This window comes from Schistocerca americana, chromosome 7, assembly GCF_021461395.2.
Source record: "Schistocerca americana isolate TAMUIC-IGC-003095 chromosome 7, iqSchAmer2.1, whole genome shotgun sequence".
NCBI lineage: Eukaryota > Metazoa > Arthropoda > Insecta > Orthoptera > Acrididae > Schistocerca > Schistocerca americana.
Window position 1 is genome coordinate 380,197,899 of NC_060125.1, and position 21,330 is coordinate 380,219,228.

Genomic DNA, 21,330 nt, shown 5'->3' on the forward strand with positions numbered 1-21,330 from the left:
AATGAGTGTGTAACAGTAATATAGTAATTCCTCTACATAATTTTTGAAAGGATATTTTCGCATTATTTTCGTATTTTAATTTAAGCAACCGTGTAGCAATGCCCGACTGCATTTTTATTGACCCTAATTATATTCTGCGCAACGCCAGCCCTTGTCTGTCCCGAGTCTTGCTGTACACGTGCCGTCTACGCGGTGTGATGCCCCAGTAGCAGGCCATGGATCACGAGCGCTGTAACTTCCGTCGAAAGCTTGGTGCAGCACAAAAACTTCCGTACAGGATTCGGTTTCACAGCCGTTTTTCCGCCTTTACCAGTCTCCCAGCGTTTAGGACGCCAACAGCTGAGTTGATACAACCGACTAGATCTCTCCGGATGATTATGTTCCCTAAGTGCGTCACCGCACACGTGTGACAATCTTCAAAGGTGGCCCCGTTATTCCCATTTTTTTTTCAGTTCTTGCACGGCTATCAAGCAGTACGTGTAGACGTATATTTATTTTATCTACAGTTAACTCGAAACAAGACAATAAAACGCAGCAAGATATAGAACAAGACGTCAAACGATTCCACATCTACATGAAGGATCGAGTCGAGACTCGACTATTACTGGAATTATTAATGTTAGAAATATACATTGCTGCTGGAAGGATTAAGCGTTTTCATGAAATGTCAAAGAGATGCGATACGATCCCCAAAAACAAGGCTGGACTAGCATTGGGCAACTCACGTGAGGTACAGTGGAGTATTTGGCAAGTACAGTTTTATTTCAACCAACATGGATACTCTGGAAAAAGAATCACTAGCGATGAGTTACACATTCCTAATAACTGTGAACCATCACATAGTCTATAACATATGACGTTCTTGTCATGTCTTAGACAAATAAATTTCTTGTTGTTTCACGGTTTTTCGACATGGGTCTCCGCTTTGAAGTGACACGATAAACAGCATACAGTATTTTAAGTAGGCACATTTAATTAATAAAAGAAGGAGCAAAAGTTGAACAAACTTTTTGCGCTGTCAGTTGAATACTTGCATAGTGATTTGAGCAAGAAGACGATGGATCGTACCTGTTCGTCAGTACAACGGGTAGCGCTCCATCTGGTATGGTATTTTTGTAGAGCATATATTATCATGTTATGCAGTTCCGCATTCGATGAAGAAGATAACAGGTGAAAATGGTTATCTTACTGGCTCTAGGAGCTCCATCTGCACAGCAATGTTCGGTACAATCTCTTCCAGTGTGCCATACAGTGTTTATGGTGTTGAAAAGGTAATTATAGTTAGTCGACATAGGTTCAGAAAACGTCCAACGATGGCGAAAAAGTTGAAGGTGACGTTATATATTACCCATATTGTCAGTGAGAGGGAGGAGCATGACTAAGGGTTAGCAATAACAACAAGGAAGGCGTAAATAAATTACAACTTGGAAATAATTTCACTGTTAAATAAGCAAATGCTTAACCGATTCAGTCTCCCCATAGTAGGAGGCACACATCTCGCGTTTGATGCACGGTAACTCGGGAACTCGGGACCTATGCCTTTCGCGGGCAAGTTGGTAGAGCACTTGCCCGCGAAAGGCAAAGGTCCCGAGTTCGAGTCTCGGTCCGGCACACAGTTTTAATCTGCCAGAAAGTTTCATATCAGTGCACACTCCGCTGCAGAGTGAAAATCTCATTCTGGATACTTCACTGACGTTCCTGCTGCCAATATAATACTCATTTCCACAGATTATTTTTTCGGCGGATGGGGAACTGTCTAATTGGAAAAGCGGTGGAGGAAACTATGGAAACACCACGAGAAATACACCGTGCTTAAACACAAATTCAGATGCTAGCCTAGTCTGCAGGCTGCACTATTGGACCCCCTCCCCCCTTTTATTTCTGGGTCGTCAGTCTTCTGACTGGTTTGATGCGGCCCGCCACGAATTCCTCTCCTGTGCTAACCTCTTCATCTCAGAGTAGCATTTGCAGCCTACGTCCTCTGTTATTTGCTGGATGTATTCCCATCTCTGTCTTCCTCTACAGTTTTGCTTTCTACAGCTCTAGTACCATGGAAGTCATTCCGTAATGTCTTAACAGCTGTCCTATCATCCGGTCCCTTCTCCTCATCAGTGTTTTCCTCATAATCCTTTCCTCTCCGATTCTGCACAGAACCTCCTCATTTCTTACCTTACCCAGTCCACCTAATTTTCAACATTCGTCTCTAGCACCACATCTCAAATGCTTCGATTCTCTTCTGTTACGGTTTTTCCACAGTCCATGTTTCACTACCATACAAGGCTGTACTCAAGACGTACATTCTCAGAAATTTCCTCCTCAAATTAAGGCCATTTTTAATATTAGTAGACTTTTCTTGGCCAGGAATGGCCTTTTTCCATTGCTAGTCTGCTTTTGATGTCCTCCTTGCTCCGTCCACCACTCTCCACTCCTAAACCTTTCTTTTATTTCCATCATTGATTCCTCGATGTACAGATTGAACAGTAGGGGCGAAAGACTGCATCCTTGTCTTATACCCTTTTTAACACGAGCACTTCGTTCTTGGTCGTCCACTCTTATTATCCCCTCTTCGCTGCTGTACATATTGTATAGGACCTGTCTCCCCCTATAGCTTAGCTCTGTTTTTCTCAGAATTTCGAACATCTTGCACCACTCTAAATTTTCGAACGCTTTTTGCAGGTCGACAGATCCTATGACTGTACCTTGATTTTTCTTTAGTCTTGCTCCCATTATTAACGCAACGTAAGAATTGCCTCTCGTGCCTTTACCTTGCCTAAACCCAAACTGTTAGTCATCTACCGCATCCTCAATTTTCTTTTCTTTCTGCATATTATTCTTGTAAGCAACTTGGATGCATGAGCTGTTAAGCCGATTGTGCGATCATTCTCGCAGTTGTCAGCTCTTGCCGTCATTGGAATTGTGTGGATGATGTTTTTCCGAAAGTCAGATGGTATATCGCCAGACTCATATATTCTACACACCAACGTGAATAGTCGTTTTGTTGCCACTTCCCTCAACGATTTCAGAAATTCTGATGGAGTGTTATCTATCCCTTCTGCCTTACTTGATCCTAAGTCCTCCAAAGCTCTTTTAAATTCTGATTCTAATACTGGGTCCCCTATCTTTTCTAAATCGACTCCTGTTTCTTCTTCTATCACATCAGACAAATCTTACCCTTATCTGCCTCCTTAGCTGGGTAGTCATTCCGTCTGATTGCCATGCAGCGGACACGGGTTCGATTCCCGGGTGGGTGGGAGATTTTCTCTATTCGGGGACTGGTTGTTGCCCTCATTTCATCATCACAGATATGCTAGTCGCCCAATGTGGCGTCAATTGAAAAGACTTACCATTGGGCGGGCAAAATTTCCCAGGTGGCGACTTTCGGCAATCAATGCCATACGGTCATTTTACTTCATTTTGCCCACTCCTTATAACTGCTACCTCACATATAAATTTAGATTTACTTGTACATGTTGTTCCATTGTATTTCGTATACTGCTAGCACACAGACATTGCCTTTAAATGTTAAACTGTTTGTAAACCGAGCAATGAAAGACACATGTGTTAAATTAGTAGGAGAGATAGGGAGACAAATTTTTCGTGGAATAGGCTAGAGCGGAAGACGTAATTTACAGTGAAATGGAAATTAATTTTAAGTTGAAGAGACATGCAGCCGAAAAAAAGTGACAGATGTACCCAGGCAGTTCATTTCTGCTTTCCAAGATACATAACGTCACTCTGATATATGGAGGTAAAGAACATTAAATGAGTGAAGTTGAAACAAGGATGTAGAGGAATGTCGTATTGCAAAGAAAAACCTACATGTGGCATTTATCCGTCGATGTATGTCCAATAAGGGTGAAGCTAGTTTAAGCTCCTTTTGAGACGAATATTAATAAAAAATAAAGTGACGAATATAAAATGATTAGTTTAGAATTATCCTTGACTAATAGTTCATTAACAATCAGCAGCATTTGGTGAACTGCTAGCGTCTCTTACTTCGATATTCTCAGTACTAGCCTTCGAAAGACGAAGTGTGAAAGTACATGAGATATTCTCATCACTTAAAACTTCAAGGCTGATAGGCCGTGGTCGATGTATAAAACTCTCCCCTGACGTTTCGTCTCCGTCTGCGGGAGCCTACATTGTACGATATGAGGTATTCGTTTTATTCACTCGTCTGCTTTACAACATTCCTACAATCGGATGTATTAAATCCATCGTTGGCGAGCACACTTAAAGAATGACATCAATGTCAGTTTACTTGCCGTCAACAACTTTGGAATGACGACCAGTATTGAATTGTGCAGAGTCGAAAGGAACTCAGGAACAAAGCATTTCTGAGATGGTTAGAGTCCAGCGCGGGAAGAGGCGGAACTGGTTAAGCGGGACCTGAACTCTCGCGAACTGTTGCTCTGCTGGCGTGAGCCTGCGAACGGTGGCACCCGAGGTGGAAACTGCCGAGTAATTACACGAACTGCGGGAGGTAAGACCAGTAATGGCGTATCGCAGAATGCAGCGGGGAGTGGTGTCCGGTCTCGCAGGAGCTTACAGGAGCACGCCATTGCAAGCGTTAGTGGCCGTCCTTGGAATATACCCGGATGACCTGCAGATGAGAGCACTCGGAGCCAAGACAGGAAAATAAGATTGGAGGTAGTTATTGGTAAAGAAAACGACAGTGAAAAGGAGTCGTGCCGATGGATCGACAACTAGTGGTAACACAGAAAATAAGGAAGACGCAGCAATAAATCTTCATTAGCTGCCATGTAACGTAATGGAACGGTGCAGACTGCAGCATTTGCTACTGCCTCGGGCAACATATTACTGCCTCGCACATGTGCCTCGCGAAATGACCACGAGGAGAAAATCAGAGACATTACAGCTTATACGGAGTTTTATGTACAATCATTGTTCCCACCATTCGCGAAAGGAACGGGCAAGAGGGGAAATAGAATGTGGCACTAGAAGAAGCCCCCATCACACACATTAGATGGTGAATCAAATAAAAACTTCGTTTCTGCAAGGAATCACAAAACTCTCCTGGGAAATGACTTTCCGAGAAAGGTATCTCAAATACACCTCCGTGATACCGACAAGGGGGAGACGGAGTCAGTAAGTAATTCGCTGAAATCTAAGGATTCTAATGGTTACTGTGATAACTAATATGATAGTAAAGCACTGTGCTACGCATTTTATCCCCGTACTTAACCATTTTTGTAGCTTTTCCTTTAGGAATGGTCAGTTTCCTGAACGAAAATAAACAACAAAAAAGAGATGATATAACCAATTTTAGTCCTATTTCTGTATTATTGCATAGATATAATTTTCTCTCATACTTTAGAAACAGACGATGTAAGGTCATTCTTTGTAATAATGAGGTGTTGTCTGATTGGGGCACGGTTAACTGCAAAGGACGATGGCGCGGGGATGTCGGTGGGGAACTGCCGGGCTAGGGGGGAGGGGGGGGGGAGGGGGACGATAGGTACCTTAAGGGTAGTTCTCGGACCATACTGTGGCTCTGACCACTATGGGACCTAACATCTGAGGTCGTCATCAGTCCCCTATAACTACTTAAACCTAACTAACCGAAGGACATCACACACATCCATGCCCGAGGCAGGATTCGCACCTGCGACCGTAGTGGTCGCGCGGTTTCAGACGGAAGCGCCTAGAACCGCTCTGTTACAGCGGACGGCTGGGACCATATTGTTACTTAGGTATATATATATATATATATATATATATATATATATATATATATATATATATGTGTGTGTGTGTGTGTGTGTGTGTGGTGTCCTATTTTAATCTGTACCGACCGATATCTCCAGAGCAGCACAGTTCTCCAAAAAGAAGGTCTCGTGTGAAATTTATAAGGTCTGAATGGGGTCATAGAATGGTTACCTCGAATTGAACTTCCACCTTGTTTTCACGGTCAAATCAAGGTCAAGTTTATTTTCGTAAATGGTAGCCCGTATTATTTATTCCATATTCGTATTCTACGTGAAAAAATACGCATTGTTTCGAAGGAACATTTTTTTCGAAAAACCAGTGGTTTGTCGCCAGGGGGGACTTGATTTCAACTTTCCCAGGTTACCAGTATCTCGAGAACGAAGCGAGATCGGAAAAAGTTTTCAGTAAAAATCTTGTACGGTTTCTGAGCTCTGTCCACTGGTGAAATTTTAGTGAACTTGAAATGGCATTGAAATTATTCAGTAGAGATTAACCTGAAAGCAAATACCGTCGGCAATAGCGGAACCCAACGTGCACTACTTGGAGGTTGCCCAGCGGACATCGCACACCGTTAGCCCTGAAAAGGGCTGAATAACTTGGTTCTCACTGCAAATTTAGGATTTCAGATGTTCGATCAACTGCCCATTTGACCTAATATAAATTTGTACTCTCTGTCGGAAACTGGTCTCGACATAATTCACTGTCTGAGGTGTGAATGCCTGGAAAGCCGCCACAACCCTTTCTCTCATATCTTCAGTCGTCGTCGGGGGAGTGGAGGTCACCTTCTGCTTCACAGTTCCCTATAAGTAGAAGTCCAGTAAAGTTGAGTCTGACGATCTTGGCGGGAATTCACGAACTGCACTGCCGATAACAATCCAACGGTTCGAGTAAGTTGAATTAAGGTACCTTCTGACCAGTAAGGCCTGATGTGCAGGGGCGCCGACACGTTGAAACCACATATGTGCTCGTATGACTAGGTGGATATTTTCTGGTAAGGGAAGCGCGAGATTCTGAAGAATATGAAGATAGAGTCGAAAAATAAACTGTACTGATCACTTTTAGTATTACTGGTTTTCTTAGGTTTTTCCTTCAACCCCGACCGGGATTCGAACCCGGAATCTTCTGCTTACATGGCAGATGCTTTATCCATCTCAGCCACCGAGGGCACAGAGGATAGTGCGCACGCCTCTCGCGAAACCCACATTCTCACATAGGACAAGCGTGTTGCAAAACAACTGGCTTTTCACATGTACGCGACCCGTTTGTTTACACATGCTCGCCGTTGTTTACACCGCAATGTGAAGCCAAAACATACAGTATTCAAAACGAAATTAGAATTATATTAATACCTTCACTTGCCGACGATCGTTGGAATATATCAACGAGGACAAGTGAAAACGTGTGCCCCGACCGGGATTCGAACCCGGAATCTTCTGCTTACATGGCAGATGCTTTATCCATCTCAGCCACCGAGGGCACAGAGGATAGTGCGCACGCCTCTCGCGAAACCCACATTCTCACCTTGTATGTCATCCTTACCAAGTCCCGTAAGAGTTCGGGGAATATGTGCGCATCTGCACAGAAGTAGAAGGTCTGCCATGCAAGCAGGAGATCCTGGGTTCGAGTCCCGATCGGTGCACACATATTCACCTGACCCCGTTGATATATATCAACGCCCGTCAGCAGCTGAAGGTATTAATATAACTCTAATTTCTTTCTAGACGGCTGTAGGTCATCAATGGTGTCTCTTCTTTCGGACTTGTCCGAAAGAACAAACACCAAATCCATAAAAGTATACAGTATTAAAGTGCACTCTTTGAGAAAGTTACTTAGGTGTCTAACGAATGAATGTCTTTCAAGAGGGCATCTTTACATTCCGCGATATTCTTGTAAATAAAAAGATAATGAAATGCCGCATGGTAATCAGTCCTTTTCAAATGTGGAGAGAAGACAGACACGAAAGATGGGCCCTAGATAGTCAGTTGCGACGCAAGGTGACTCAGATAAGTTTTTCTCTTACGGCCTTTAAACAATCGTGTTGAGAATATCTTTGTTCGTACGGATTTGGAAAAAATTTCACTTCGCAGGAACTCATTAGAATCTCGCGAGACGAGATTGTTCTGAGTCCCACGAAGCGAAATTCATCACAGTTCGACGAAGTGGAATTTTTCTAAATCCCTTAACACACATTTTTCCTAAACCCTTAAGAGACAAATTTATGAGAGTAACACCAGTCAAGAATCATTCTAAGTAAGCACAGCCGAGAAATTTTCAGTGTCTCCAAAGGTAAAATTTCTCTGAAGCCCTAGTCATGATTTCAAATTCCCCGACAATTACGCTTATTAGTCAGCCTCAAAGCTCCCCCCTTCTCTTCTCTCACTGTGCCGGCACCAGTACAATGCTGGTCTGTGATTCGGCATCCCCCATGTGGTACACGTTTGGTTGGGCAAATGCTGACGGTATTTGCTTTCAGGCTAATCCCTGCTGAAGAATTTCAAGGCCATTTCAAGTTCACGAAAATTTCACTGTGGACAGAGTTCAGAAACCATACAACATTTGCACTGAAACTTTTTTCCCGATCTCGATTGGTTCTGTAATGTGAGAAAGTTATAATGAAGTGCCCCTGGCGAAAAACCATTGGTTTTTCGAAAAAAATGTTCCCTACAAACAATGCCTTTCTTCACGTAGAAAACGAATATGGAATAAAAAATAGAGGTTACCATTTGCAAAAACAAAACTTGACCTTGGTTTGACCTTGAAAACAGAGTTCAAGGTCAGTTCGAGGTAACCACTCCAAGGCCCCTTTTCAAACCTTAAAACTTTTACTAGTGACTTTTTTTTGCAGAATTGTACCGCTCCAGAGATATCGGCATCATTGTGTAATAAAAGTCTGAAGTGATCTACCAACTAGCCATAAAAATGGATGCAGACAGATGGATACTAACGAAGAAAGCCACCCATACTGTCGCAGTAAATAAAAATCTAAATTTGCACCCATAACGACAGATAAACAATAGTCACGGCGAGACACTAATGTGTGTTCCATCTTCTTGACACAAAGCCAGCACCCATCATTATACTAGAAATAGTGATGTAAGTTCCCAAAAAACGTTTGAAGATGAACCTGAAAAGGTACGAAAACCGGTTCATTGAATAATAAATAACTCTTTAAAAAAGTGACTAGCTGAAGTTTTATGTATTTACAAACAATATCCTGTATATACCCAAACATGAAAATAGCGACACTTGGTGGGTGTTTTTGCCCACCAAATTCGTCACCGAAATAATATCCTGTGGTCACTGCAGACCAATGAAATTTACAGGGAAAATGGATGAAGTTGTGAATTTTAACATGTTAAAGGGAATAAAAGACAGGATAAAGACTTGCGATGTGTGTAAGAGGGCGAAAGTGACTAATTGCACAAATCGTGGCCCTATGCAGAGCATATTTGACGATGTACTAGAGTTAGTGTGTACGGACGTATAGGTACATAGCCCCCCTGCGAAAAACGTCAGGTAATTTCGCTTGCTGGAAACCTTTTCGAAGTTCATTAAGTTATATCCGATAAGAAAGGCAACAGCTAAAGCGGTTTATAACAAACTTGCAACCGACTACTTTGTGCATATCGACAAACCAAACGCGATAAGGGGGTTCAGTTTACTTCCAAATTATGGAATGAAGATATGGAAAGCAATGAGGTTTAAGTGATACACATCTCTGCCTATTGCCACCACAATCGCAGAGCATAGGCAAATCTATAAACGATTTTGAAAATATTATGAATACTTTGATTCAGGAATCTACAGGATTCACTCAGAAGGAAATCCCTCCGCGAGTTAGTGTTTACGTGAAGAAAAAATGTTTACGAGAGGTAATGAAAAAGAAAGCCGAGGCACGAATGCGGCGTCATGACACGAAAGTGCGGTTTGCTAAAGTTTGCAATTGGCGACCTCGTTCTCGTTAAAGAGAACGAGAATCAAGCGAAATTGATAATAATATTTCATAATTTAAATTCATTTATAATCGACCATTTAAGATTGTCAGTATACCTCATACTAACACTTACTCTTTAGCTTTTCCTAATTCTGGCAAGCTGTTAGGTGTACCTAACATTGTATCAGTCAAGAACATTAACCTGAGAAAGAATTTCCAATAAAGACCTAATTATTAGAGTAATTTTCAAAATTTGTTCCAAATAGATTTCCTAGATTAGACTGTCATCAACGAATTTGCAAAAAGTATAATGAGAAATTTAGCTTACAGAGCAGTTGTTCGGAAAACAATTGAAATGAAAGGAAAATCCAAGCCATGACTAATCGGTATAAATGTCATTATGATATATGTATCATTAGTATTATTAAGTAAGTGCATACCGATGCACTCACACAACGTGTAAGTTTCTCGTCTGTGTATGCGTGTGAATATGGACAGTGTTGAGTTATCCACTGTGATAGAAATATAAGAACTCCCTGAGGATACTCGTGAGTCGGTACTCAAAGCATGTGAGGCAGGTGGATGTTCTGGAATGCCACTGCACGAACAGAGAGAACAAGCGTGCCGCTATGGCACACGCAACAATGCCAAGTCGGGACTGAGCCGCAGCCGGCTCTCAGAACATTGCGGCCTCCTTTGTAAATAAGCGTATGGAACGTGGCATTTTTATTTTCAGCACAACCAGTGTAAAGCATTGTTGTACACATTCAAGTTTGATCTGGACGCTTGCTATTACGACACCACACAAAATTATGATAATTAACGGTAAGTTTAATGAGAGATTAACAAACTTTAGGTAGACAAAACTACATGCATTTACGCATCTGCATTTCCGTTTGCATTTCTTCGGAAATTCCCTCATTTTGCCTCACTTCACGAAATGAGCGGAACGTATAACACCTAAAATGCAGATAAAATATCTTCTGCACCATACTAAATTTTCGCGGTTTAGTAAGCGGTGATGACTTGTTGTGTGCTTCTCAATCTGAAGCTGCAAGCTGTATTACAGAAACTGTATTTAATAGGTAATTGATGTAATAGTGTATTTATATCTGACTATAATTACAATGAAAATATTGTAAATTGATTTGTAATAGCCAAGGAAACTTTATTTAAATGTACTGACAGCGACGACAAAATGGGAGTAGCTGTTCGAATGGTTCAAATGGCTCTAAGCACTATGGGACATAACATCTGAGGTCATCAGTCCCCAAGGCTTAGAACTACATAAACCTAACTAACCTAAGGAGATCACACACATCCATGCCCGAGGCAGGATTCGAACCTGCGACCGTAGCAGCAGCGCAGTTCCGGACTGAAGCGCCTAGAACCGTTCGGCAACAACGGCCGGTGGGAGGAGCTGTGACGTTTAATCTTTGCGTATGGAGACTCTCTGTCGCGTTGCAAGCAGAGGGGAATCAGAGCAGCTTGTGTGATGAAAGAGTGCGGAAGCGTTTGCTGGGCGCTCCCGCTGACGCGGAGTGCAGCTATTCTCGCGCCATTGTAGACGTGCCTGGTTCGTTAACCGTGAGTATTGAGAGCACGGTAGAAGTGGACAGGCGAAGGAAGCTGCCTGTCCTGTAATTATCCGTGGCTCTGCAGACGACTCGGGGTTCTCAAACAGCAGCAGCATTAACGGCAGCTCAGCATTGTCGTCGACTAAATTCTTCGTCGTCCGCACAGCTACAACATCGTAAGACTCTTAACTGTCTGATATAGAAATGTAGAGGCTTTACACAGTTACATTTCTTTCACAAAGTATGACTAAGCTTAATAGTAACTTGCAATAGTTAAAACTTGAAGGACACCTGTGTTGTCGTTGTCCTCACACATTATTACCAGGCAGGGCCCCTTTTCCATTCAATGCGATCACCGAGTGTCGTAAATATGTGAAAACTGATTAACTATTTAATGCTAGTTTTGATTGTTTGCTAATGACCTGCTTCAGTCTAAATTTTCTGCCTCAGTAACTTTTCATTCTTGTATTGCATAACCGAGGCTGAACTAATTTGCACATTTTAGCATTAACTTCCTTCACTTAAACTAGTGTAAAATTTCTCTGGCAAAACTGATAATTAAAGATAAAGCACAAATTAAGAGTGCCGAATTTAATTTATTCTGTATTCAGCTTAGCGGGTGAATTCTCCTTGCTTCGTATGTATTTTATTGTTGTTATTTTAAAAGTAAAATCAGTTGCTCATTTGCTCAAAGTAAATTCAAATCAGTCTTTCAATAATCTTTGTATTACTTCACACTGAGGTTACTGAGGTTTTTTTTCTTTTTTGCGTAGTAAAGCCAGTCATTTATTTAACCCGTAATTACGTTTAATTTTACTTTCAAAGTTTAGTATTTCAGAATATAACTGCAAACTCATTGCTATCTGGTTCATTTATTACCTCGTGACTGTTGTACTGTGGAAAAGAGTGACAACCTTCTGTTGAAACGCCAGGGACTATTTGCTTACATTTCTTTGCCATTACCTTTCTTAAGATTCTGGAGATTAATTGCCCTAGCGGGCTGGCGACCGTTTAACTATCCCTCTTTTTAGCTAATCAGTGTTTTCTATGTATTATCGGTTAAGTTTTGAAGTAAATATTGCATGGTTCCCTTTTCTCCCCTATGCGGTTCTGAACGATTGCACTATATCTGATCCATTTCAAAATTATCGTCAGTATTTAGCTTAAGTGTAAATAGATTCTTCCTACAGAATGGTGTGTTGTACACTTTCCTCGAACTAACGAGTGTTATTTTCCTTCGGCAACGACAGCCTTACCCACTGTAAAATTTCATTAGACATATGGGATCACGGTCAGTTATATCGCAGTCCAGTAGGGTGATTAGGAAGGGGAGGTTACAAGTTAAAACTTTTAAATTGGTAGTTTGGAAATGTTTCACAGTAATGTTTTGTTAATTCTACTAGCGAGTAAACAACTGTTGGTCCATGTCAGCCCATGTTAAGCGCACTTTGTTTTCTTGTAAACAATTTTAAGTAGCCATTGGCGTATTTTTAAAAACAAAATTTTGAGTGGAAAATCATAAATATGTCGTTACTTTACAAATATATAAAAAATTATTTATCTGACTGAAAACTCACATTGGGTGTACCTAAAATATTATATTTATGAGATTTTATTGCCTTTACAGTGCAATTTCTCAGAACAGTCGACCTGTGGCTTACCACTGCTTATAGCCAAGGTCTTCGTATACAGGGTGGTCCACTGAGAGTGACCGGACCAAGTATCTCACGAAATAAGAATCAAACAAAAAAACTACAAAGAACGAAACTCGTATAGCTTGAAGGGGGAAACCAGATGGCGCTATGGTTGGCCCGCTAGATGGCGCTGCCATAGATCAAACGGATATCAACTACCCTTTTTTAAATAGGAACCCCCTTTTTTTATTACATATTCGTGTAGTACGTAAAGAAATATGAATGTTTTAGTTGGACCACTTTTTTCGCTTTGTGATAGATGGCGATGTAATAGTCAGAAACGTATACGTACGTGGCATCACGTAACATTCCGTCCGTGAGGAAGGTATTTGCCTCGTGATACATTATGCATGTTAAAACAGACCGTTTACCAATTGCGGAAAAGGTCGATATCGTGTTGATGTATGGCTATTGTGATCAAAATGCCCAACGGGCGTGTGCTGTGTATGCTGCTCGGTATCCTGGACGATATCATCCACGTGTCCGGACCGTTCGCCGGATAGTTACGTTATTTAAGGAAAGAGGAAGTGTTTAGCCACATGTGAAACGTCAACCACTACCTGCAACAAATGATGATGCACAAGTAGGTGTTTTAGCTGCTGTAGTGGCTAATCCGCACATCAGTAGCAGAAAAATTGCGCGAGAATCGGGAATCTCAAAAACATTGGTGTTGAGAATGCTACATCAACATCGATTGCACCCGTACCATATTTCTGTGCACCAGGAATTGCATGGCGACGAATTTGAACGTCGTGTACAGTTCTTCCACTACTCACAAGAGAAATTCCGGGACGATGGCAGATTTTTTGCACGCGTTCTATTATCGACGAAGCGTCATCCACCAACAGTGGTAGCGTAAACCGGAATAATATGCACTATTGGGCAACGGAAAATCCACGATGGCTGCGATAAGTGGAACGTCAGCGACCTTGGCGTGTTAATGTATGGTGCGACATTATGGGAGGAAGGATAATTGGCCCCCATTTTATCGATGGCAATCAATATGGTGCAATGTATGCTGATTTCCTACGTAATGTTCTACCGATGTTACTACAAGATGTTTCACAGCATAACATAATGGCGATGTACTTCCAACATGATGGATGCTGGCACATAGCTCGCGTGCGTTTGAAGCGGTATTGAATAGCATATTTCATGACAGGTGGATTGGTGGTCGAAACACCATACCATGGCCCGCACGTTCACCTGATCTGACGTCCCGGATTTCTTTTAGTGGGGAAAGTTGAAGGATATTTTCTATCGTGATCCACCGACAACGCCTGACAACATGCTTCAGGGCATTGTCAATGCATGTGCGAACATTACGGACGGCGAACTACACGCAGTTGAGAGGAATGTCGTTACACGTATTGCCAAATGCATTGAGGTTGACGGACATCATTTTGAGTATTTATTGCATTAATGTGGTATTAACAGGTAATCACGCTGTAACAGCATGCGTTCTCAGAAATAAGTTCACAAAGGTACATGTATCACATTGGATCAACCGAAATAAAATGTTCAAACGTACCTACTTTCCGTATTTTAAATTAAAAAACCTACCTGTTACCAACTATTCGTCCAAAATTGTGAGCCATATGTTTGTGACTATTACAGCGCCATCTATCACAAAGCGAAAAAATGGTCCAACTGAAACATTCATATTTATTTACATACTACACGAATATGTAATAAAAATGGGGTTCCTATTTTTTAAAAAAACGCTGTTGATATCTGTTTGACCTATGGCAGCGCCATCTAGCAGACCAACCATAGCGCCATCTGGTTTCCCCCCGTCAAGCTAGACAATTTTCATTCTTTGTAGTTTTTTCTTTTGACACTTATTTCGTTAGATATTTGGCCCGGTCACGATCAATGGACCACCCTGTATAGATAAGGAACAGCAAAGGGGCTATAAAACTACCCTGGGGAACGCCTGAAACCATTTTTGTTTTACTCGATGACTTTCCATCAGTTACTACGAACCTCTCTGACAGGAAGTCGCAAATCCAGTCACATAACTGAGACGATATTCCATAAGCACGCAATTTCACTACGAGCCGCTTGTGTGGTAGTGTCAAAAGCCTTCCGGAAATTCAGAAATACGGAATCGATCTGAAATCTCTTGTCCATAGCACTCAACACTTCCTGTGAATAAGGAGCTAGTTGTGATTCACAGAAACGATGTTTTCTAAACTCATATTGACGGTGTGTGAATAAACAGTTTTCTTCGAGGTAATTCATAATGTTCGAACACAATATAGCCTAAGTTCTAAAATCCTGCTGCATATCGACGTTAACGATATGGACCTGTAATTTAGTGGATTACTCCTACTACCTTTCTTGAATATTGGTGTGACCTGTGCATCTTTCCACTCTTTGGGTACGGATCTTTCGCCGAGCGAACGGTTGTATATGATTGTTAAGTATGGAGCTAATGCATAAACGTACTCCGAAAGGAACATAATTGCTATACAGTCTAGACCAAGAGACTTGCTTTTATTAAGTGATTTAAGTTGCTTCAGTACTCCGAGGATATTTACTTTTACGTTACTCATGTTGGCAGCTGTCCTCGATTCGAATTCTGGAATATTTACTTCGTCTTATTTTGTGAAGGCATTTCGGAAGGCTGTGTTTAGTAACTCTGCTTTGGCAGCACTGTCTTCGATAGTATCTCCATTGCTATCCCGCAGAGAAGGCATTGATTGTTTCTTGGTGCTGACATACTTTAAATACGACCGGAATCTCTTTGGATTTTTTGCCAGGTTTCGAGACCAAGTTTCGTTGTGGGAGCTCCGCGACAAATTTCGAGCTCCTGTAAAAGATCGCCAATCTTGGGGATTTTGCGTCTGTCTGAATTTGGTGTTTCTTTCGTTGTTTCTGCAACGGTGTTCTAACCCGTATTGCGTACCAAGGAGGATCAGCTCCGTCGATTGTTAATTTATTTGGTATAAATCTCTCAATTGCTGAATCTAAGCCACATCTGGTCTACACTTATATTATTAGTTTGGAATGAGTGCAGATCGTCTCTCAGGAAGGCGTCAAGTGAATTTCTATCTGCTTTTTTGAATAGGTATATTTTTCGCTTATTTTTCGTGGGTTTGGGGATTACAATATTCAATCTCGCTGCGACAACCCGGTGTTCACTAATCCTTGAATCGGTTTTGATGTTCGTTATTAACTCAGGATTATTTGTTGCTAAGTGGTCAAGTGTGTTTTCACAACCGTCGGATCATGAACTAACTGCTCGAAATAATTTTCAGAGAATGCGTTTACCACAATTTCGGATGATATTTTATGTCCACCTCCGGAATTAAACATCTATTTTCGGCAACATAGAGAGGGTAAATTAAAGTCACCACCAACTATTATCGTATGAGTCTGGTATGTGTTTGAAATCAAACTCAAGTTTTCTTTGAACCCTTCAGCAACTGTATCATCCGAATTGGGAGGTCAGTAAAAAGATCGAATTACTTTATTTCGGTCGTCAATAATGACCTCTGTTCATACTAACACACAGGAAGTATCTGCTTCAATTTCGCGACAAGTTTCGCTGTTATCGTGTGACAGCAGAGAGGAGCAATTGGGAAGTCAGATCCTCTAATCCTGAGTGTTGCGTCAACCCTTTCTCCTTATGTGAGGTGGAATTTGGCATGTCTTGTATGCGTAATATCGCACCCGGTCACGACCAAATCCGGTGCTGCATGCTTCGACACTTGACAGCAGCGTCAACGGAGATCCTCCTGGAGTGTTTTAATATGATATGGCGGACGGACGAGTTTCCCGACTCTTGGAGGGAGGCAAATCTGACACCTCTCCTCAAATCAGGAAAGGACAGTACGTGTCCCAGTAGTCACTGGAGTATCGCGTCAATGAGCTGTATAGGAAAGACCCTAAAGCAAATGGTTAACTTTTGACTGATCTGGCTGTTGGAGACCAGGAAAATCCTTAGCTTCTCTCATTGTGAATTCTGGAGATTTCGGTCCAGTGTCAAAAACGTGACCTTCTAGAGGTCCTATCGAGCAGGCTTTCCTACGTGAGCGTCACTGTCTCTGTATGTTCTTTGATTTTAGTAAGACATATGCCACTATTTTGGTATACAGTATTGTCGTACAGCTCCATCAACTGGGCTTTTGTGACCATCTCCCCATCTTCATACGGTCTTTCTTGTCTAGGCGATTTTAGATCCCACGTTGGTGATAAGCTGTTGGATCGCTTTGAGCTCGAGAATGATATCCCTCAGAGCATAGTTTTAAGTCTTACACAGTTTGCTGTAGCCATAAACAGTACCACATCTACGGTAAGGACCTGTATAATGCTCCTTATTTGTGGACGATTTTGCTGTTTCCTGTTCCTCCTTCGCTATTGCAACAGCAACTCTTTAAGTTACAACTTGCAATGTGGAGGATAGAGGAGTGGGCTGCAAAGACAGCTTTCAGTTTTCTATATGTACGCGCGCGCGCGTGCGTGTGTGTGTGTGTGTGTGTGTGTGTGTGTGTGTGTGTGTGTGCGCGCGCATTTTAATCATTCCCGCCGTGATTTTAATTTTTGTGGCCTGTTCATGACGGATATCATTCTACGTTTTACTCAGTGAGTTTCTGGGCCTCATTTTTTACTACGAATTGTCATGGATATCACATCTGAGAGACCTGAAAGCCAGAACCTAGGAGACACTGAATATCATATAGTGCTTCAGCTAAAGGTCTTGAGGATCAGATAGGGGATATCTGCTCCAGTTTTTAGGACTTTCGTGTGTTCACAGCTAGACTATGGGTGCACAGTGTATGGTCAGCGAGCCTTCTTACCTGAATATTATTGACACTATCCACCATGAGGGCATTAGGCTCCTTCCCCAGTCTCTGTGCTGGGGTTTCGGAACCACCTCTCACTATCTGGCTGTAGCTCCTCATTGTGCATCAGGCATGTTAGTTCCTCGTAGCTTCGACTTCACCAAATAATACAGTTGCTCATCCTCCTCTTGAACTCCTTTTCTCCTATCGTCCACAAGCAACAGCGCCATTAGGGATCCATGTGCAGCGTGTGCTGCAGTCACTTGATGTGGAGCAAGCGTAACCCAAATTCAGAGTTTTAACCGCCAGCCACCATGGTTACTACAGAGGCCTAGAGTAATTTTAGATTTGGTGCAATACAGGGGAGTGTGCAGAGTTGCATATATTTTTAATACATTATTATACGATATTTTAGCTGTGCATCACACCTCTTCAGCTATCTTTACGGATGGGTGAAAACAGGGGGACACCATTGGTTGCTCTGTTGTTTTCCCTGATTGTATCCTCAAGTTACGACTGCCGCGTCGGCACTGGAGCAGATGAGATGGACTTGGAGTGCTAAATTCCTTGTCCGTTCCGGATCTCTGAGTGCTATTGACTGTTTACAACGCTTGTATCAAGCAGATAAAGTAGTCCAGAATATCCACATGTCCTCCTCTAGCCACAACGCCTACTGGGTACCAAGGCGTGTGAGTATTAACGGGTAACGGAAGAAGCAGCCAAGGAGGCGTGTCGTGATCCTCAATTATTTCAGTGTGCCATTCCCTTGCATGCTATCATCTCGTTGTCGAGGTAGAGAGTAACGCGTCGGCGGGAAGACGAGTGGCTAAATAAATACAACTGTCTTTCGATTTGACGCCACTTCGGCGACTTGCGCGTCGATGGGGATGAAATGATGATGGTTAGAACAACACAACACCCAATCCCTGAGGGGAGAAAATCTCCGACCCAGCCGGGAATCGAACTCGGGCCCTTAGGAATGACATTCTGTCGCGCTGACCACTCAGCTACCGGGGACGGACGACGTGTGGCTGGAAGTGGCAGACAATAAGCTGCATGTATTAAAGTCCACTAGCTGTCCGTTGCTCACCTCCTTCGAGCCACGAAGATGAGATCAGGTCTTCCTTACTCGTCTTCGCGTAGACCACATTCCTGTAACGAATGGCTTCTTGCTCCGACGAGAGGAACCTCGAATGTGTGGTACTTGGTGCTTACAGATCAATGGCCGGCCGCTGTGGCCGAGCGGTTCTAGGCGCTTCAGTCCGGAACCGCACGTGTGCTACGGTGGCAGGTTCGAACTCTGCCTCGGGCAGGTTAGTTAGGCTTAAGTAGTTCTACGTCTAGGGGACTGATGACATCAGATGTTAAGTCCCATAGTGCTTAGAGCCATTTGAACCATTTTGAACAGATCAATGTGCAACATGTATTACTAGATTTTGTTTTATTTTCAGACTAGGGAGAGGGCAGCGGCAGATTTGGCCGCTATTTTAACTGACATTGAAACGAATGTGGTTAGAATTTTATGATCTGCCCAAATTATTTCAATTTTTTTAAAGTGGTCAGCCAGTCACAAATTCCTGTACCTTTGGTTTAGCATGTTTGTCGTTTTACTTCTGTTTTCATCCCGGACGTAGCAGCTTTCACTGTTTCTCCTTTGTTTTACAGTGTAAGATTTAGAATGATTGTGTAGCTCAACGCGATTGAGGTAGGAGTGGTGACTGAGTGTGCCAATGTTTTTAGACCTTTAACCCATATTCGTTTCTTTCAATATTTGTAAGGGCGCTGATAACTTCGCCGTTGATAGCCCGGACAATACAAATAACAACCGCAACAACACTTCGTGTACAGTGAAGAAAGAGCACACACAACAAATGGCAGGAGGCAGCGAAATATAATCGGAGGCAGCAAAACATAAACTATCTTGCGTTTGGCCTGCTGCTGTCGGAAGCCACGTGTACTGCACCAAGAATATAACTACGTAATTCTCTACCTGAATATGAAGACGTGAACCATCGATATGCATAGTGGCATAATAAATAAGCGACTGACACAGACAACTATTTCATTTATAGAATAAATACGTATTCCTGCGACAAGAGAACACATAGTGATGTACCAAGTGCAAAGCGCAGTTTTTTCTGTGATATGTCTATTCCACAGTTTTCTTCTATTTTCCTGTAATTATTTAATTGTGACTGTCTGTATGCTCCACATATTCTGTTGTTACAATGGTCAGTTCTATCGTTTACTCTCTTTCTCTATCACATGTAAGAGATCTTCAAGCTGTTCTTCAGTACTCTTTCACACACTAATTTCATTTCATTTGGATTGTTAATTTAAATTATCTAACCACTGTTTTCTCAAGCTTAGTACAGAAGTTTTCCTGGATTGTACCCTATACATTTATTTAGAGCTTAACATTTTTGATTGCATTACAACTGCACTTTCAAAGATGACATTTTGTATTCATACCTCACTCTGGATTGGTAGCACATTTTTTAACGCTGTTCGTGAATTTTGTACTTTAGTTTGACGGCGACTGTAAGTTAAATGTTGCCGATGGTCTTATAATTCGGGAACCGGTTGACAAAACTAATATTTAATATTGTATAAGATACTAAATATTTTCCTTTCCATTTATAATTACGAAGTTATTCAACCAAGAAGTAACGGAAGCGTCTGTTAACATGATATCTGTTAAATATGTGACACTGTTGGTCACAGAAGGCACGTATGAACAGTAACGGAGGACATCTTATAATTTGCTAAATTCCGGTACACTGTGTGTTTGCTAGAAGATGTTGTCTCCCTCACAGCACACCGTACAACGACCGCGTGTGAATGTATCGAGCATTTCGTATCAAGAAAGAGTGGAAACTGAACCACGATTAATGACTTCCCGCTCGTTACATTCTAATAGAACAAACAAGTGACTGTGTTGACACGGAACAGATAAGTTTTATTGATGTTCTGTGGTCGTAAACATCGACTCCTCTTTTTGTGGGTGTTCACTACAGTCCATTAAAAGATAAATATTTCAAGTTATCGAATCCATGACTTTGATAAATAGCTGCAATGGTAAAAACAAATATGGCCGTATTACTGAAGAGATATCGTTGCATACATTACTTCGTCACATAGAGGATGGAATAAAAATTACCATGCAATTTAAATACTCTGTGTTAAGCGCATTCAACTGCTAATTGACTGCTGAAAAATGAATATCGGCCCATTTCTCTTTTTATCATTAACAGAAAGAACCTTATTTCCCTTTGTTGATTGTAACAATTATAGAACTACACTCAGGCAATGAAGTAGCTGAAACATTGTTATACATATATCAATAGCCATTTTACAGCAACTGCTCGACAGAAACCTCGTTCAGATTTTTGGTGTCTTGAGCTAACCGCCCCTGTGTTGTTCCTATGTACTTTTGATAGGCCGCATGTCCTCACCAACTTCACTTCATTTTCATTACAGTCGTAATTTCGTGTTCACTCCAGTGCAATGAGCAATGAGCTGTGAAATAAAGACACAATATTCATAGTGTTTTAGGACAAAACAACTCCTCCTCGTCATAGAAGAATTCTTCACATCGCAGTTCT

At 41.8% G+C, this 21,330-nt stretch overlaps 2 non-coding genes across 2 annotated transcripts; both read right to left on the reverse strand.

Moving 5' to 3' along the window:
* Window positions 1–6,821: 6,821 nt before the first annotated feature.
* On the reverse strand, window positions 6,822–6,896 carry Trnat-ugu. Its single transcript has one exon. It is a non-coding gene; the product is annotated as a tRNA-Thr (tRNA).
* Window positions 6,897–7,132: 236 nt separating this feature from the next.
* On the reverse strand, window positions 7,133–7,207 carry Trnat-ugu. Its single transcript has one exon. It is a non-coding gene; the product is annotated as a tRNA-Thr (tRNA).
* Window positions 7,208–21,330: the final 14,123 nt, after the last annotated feature.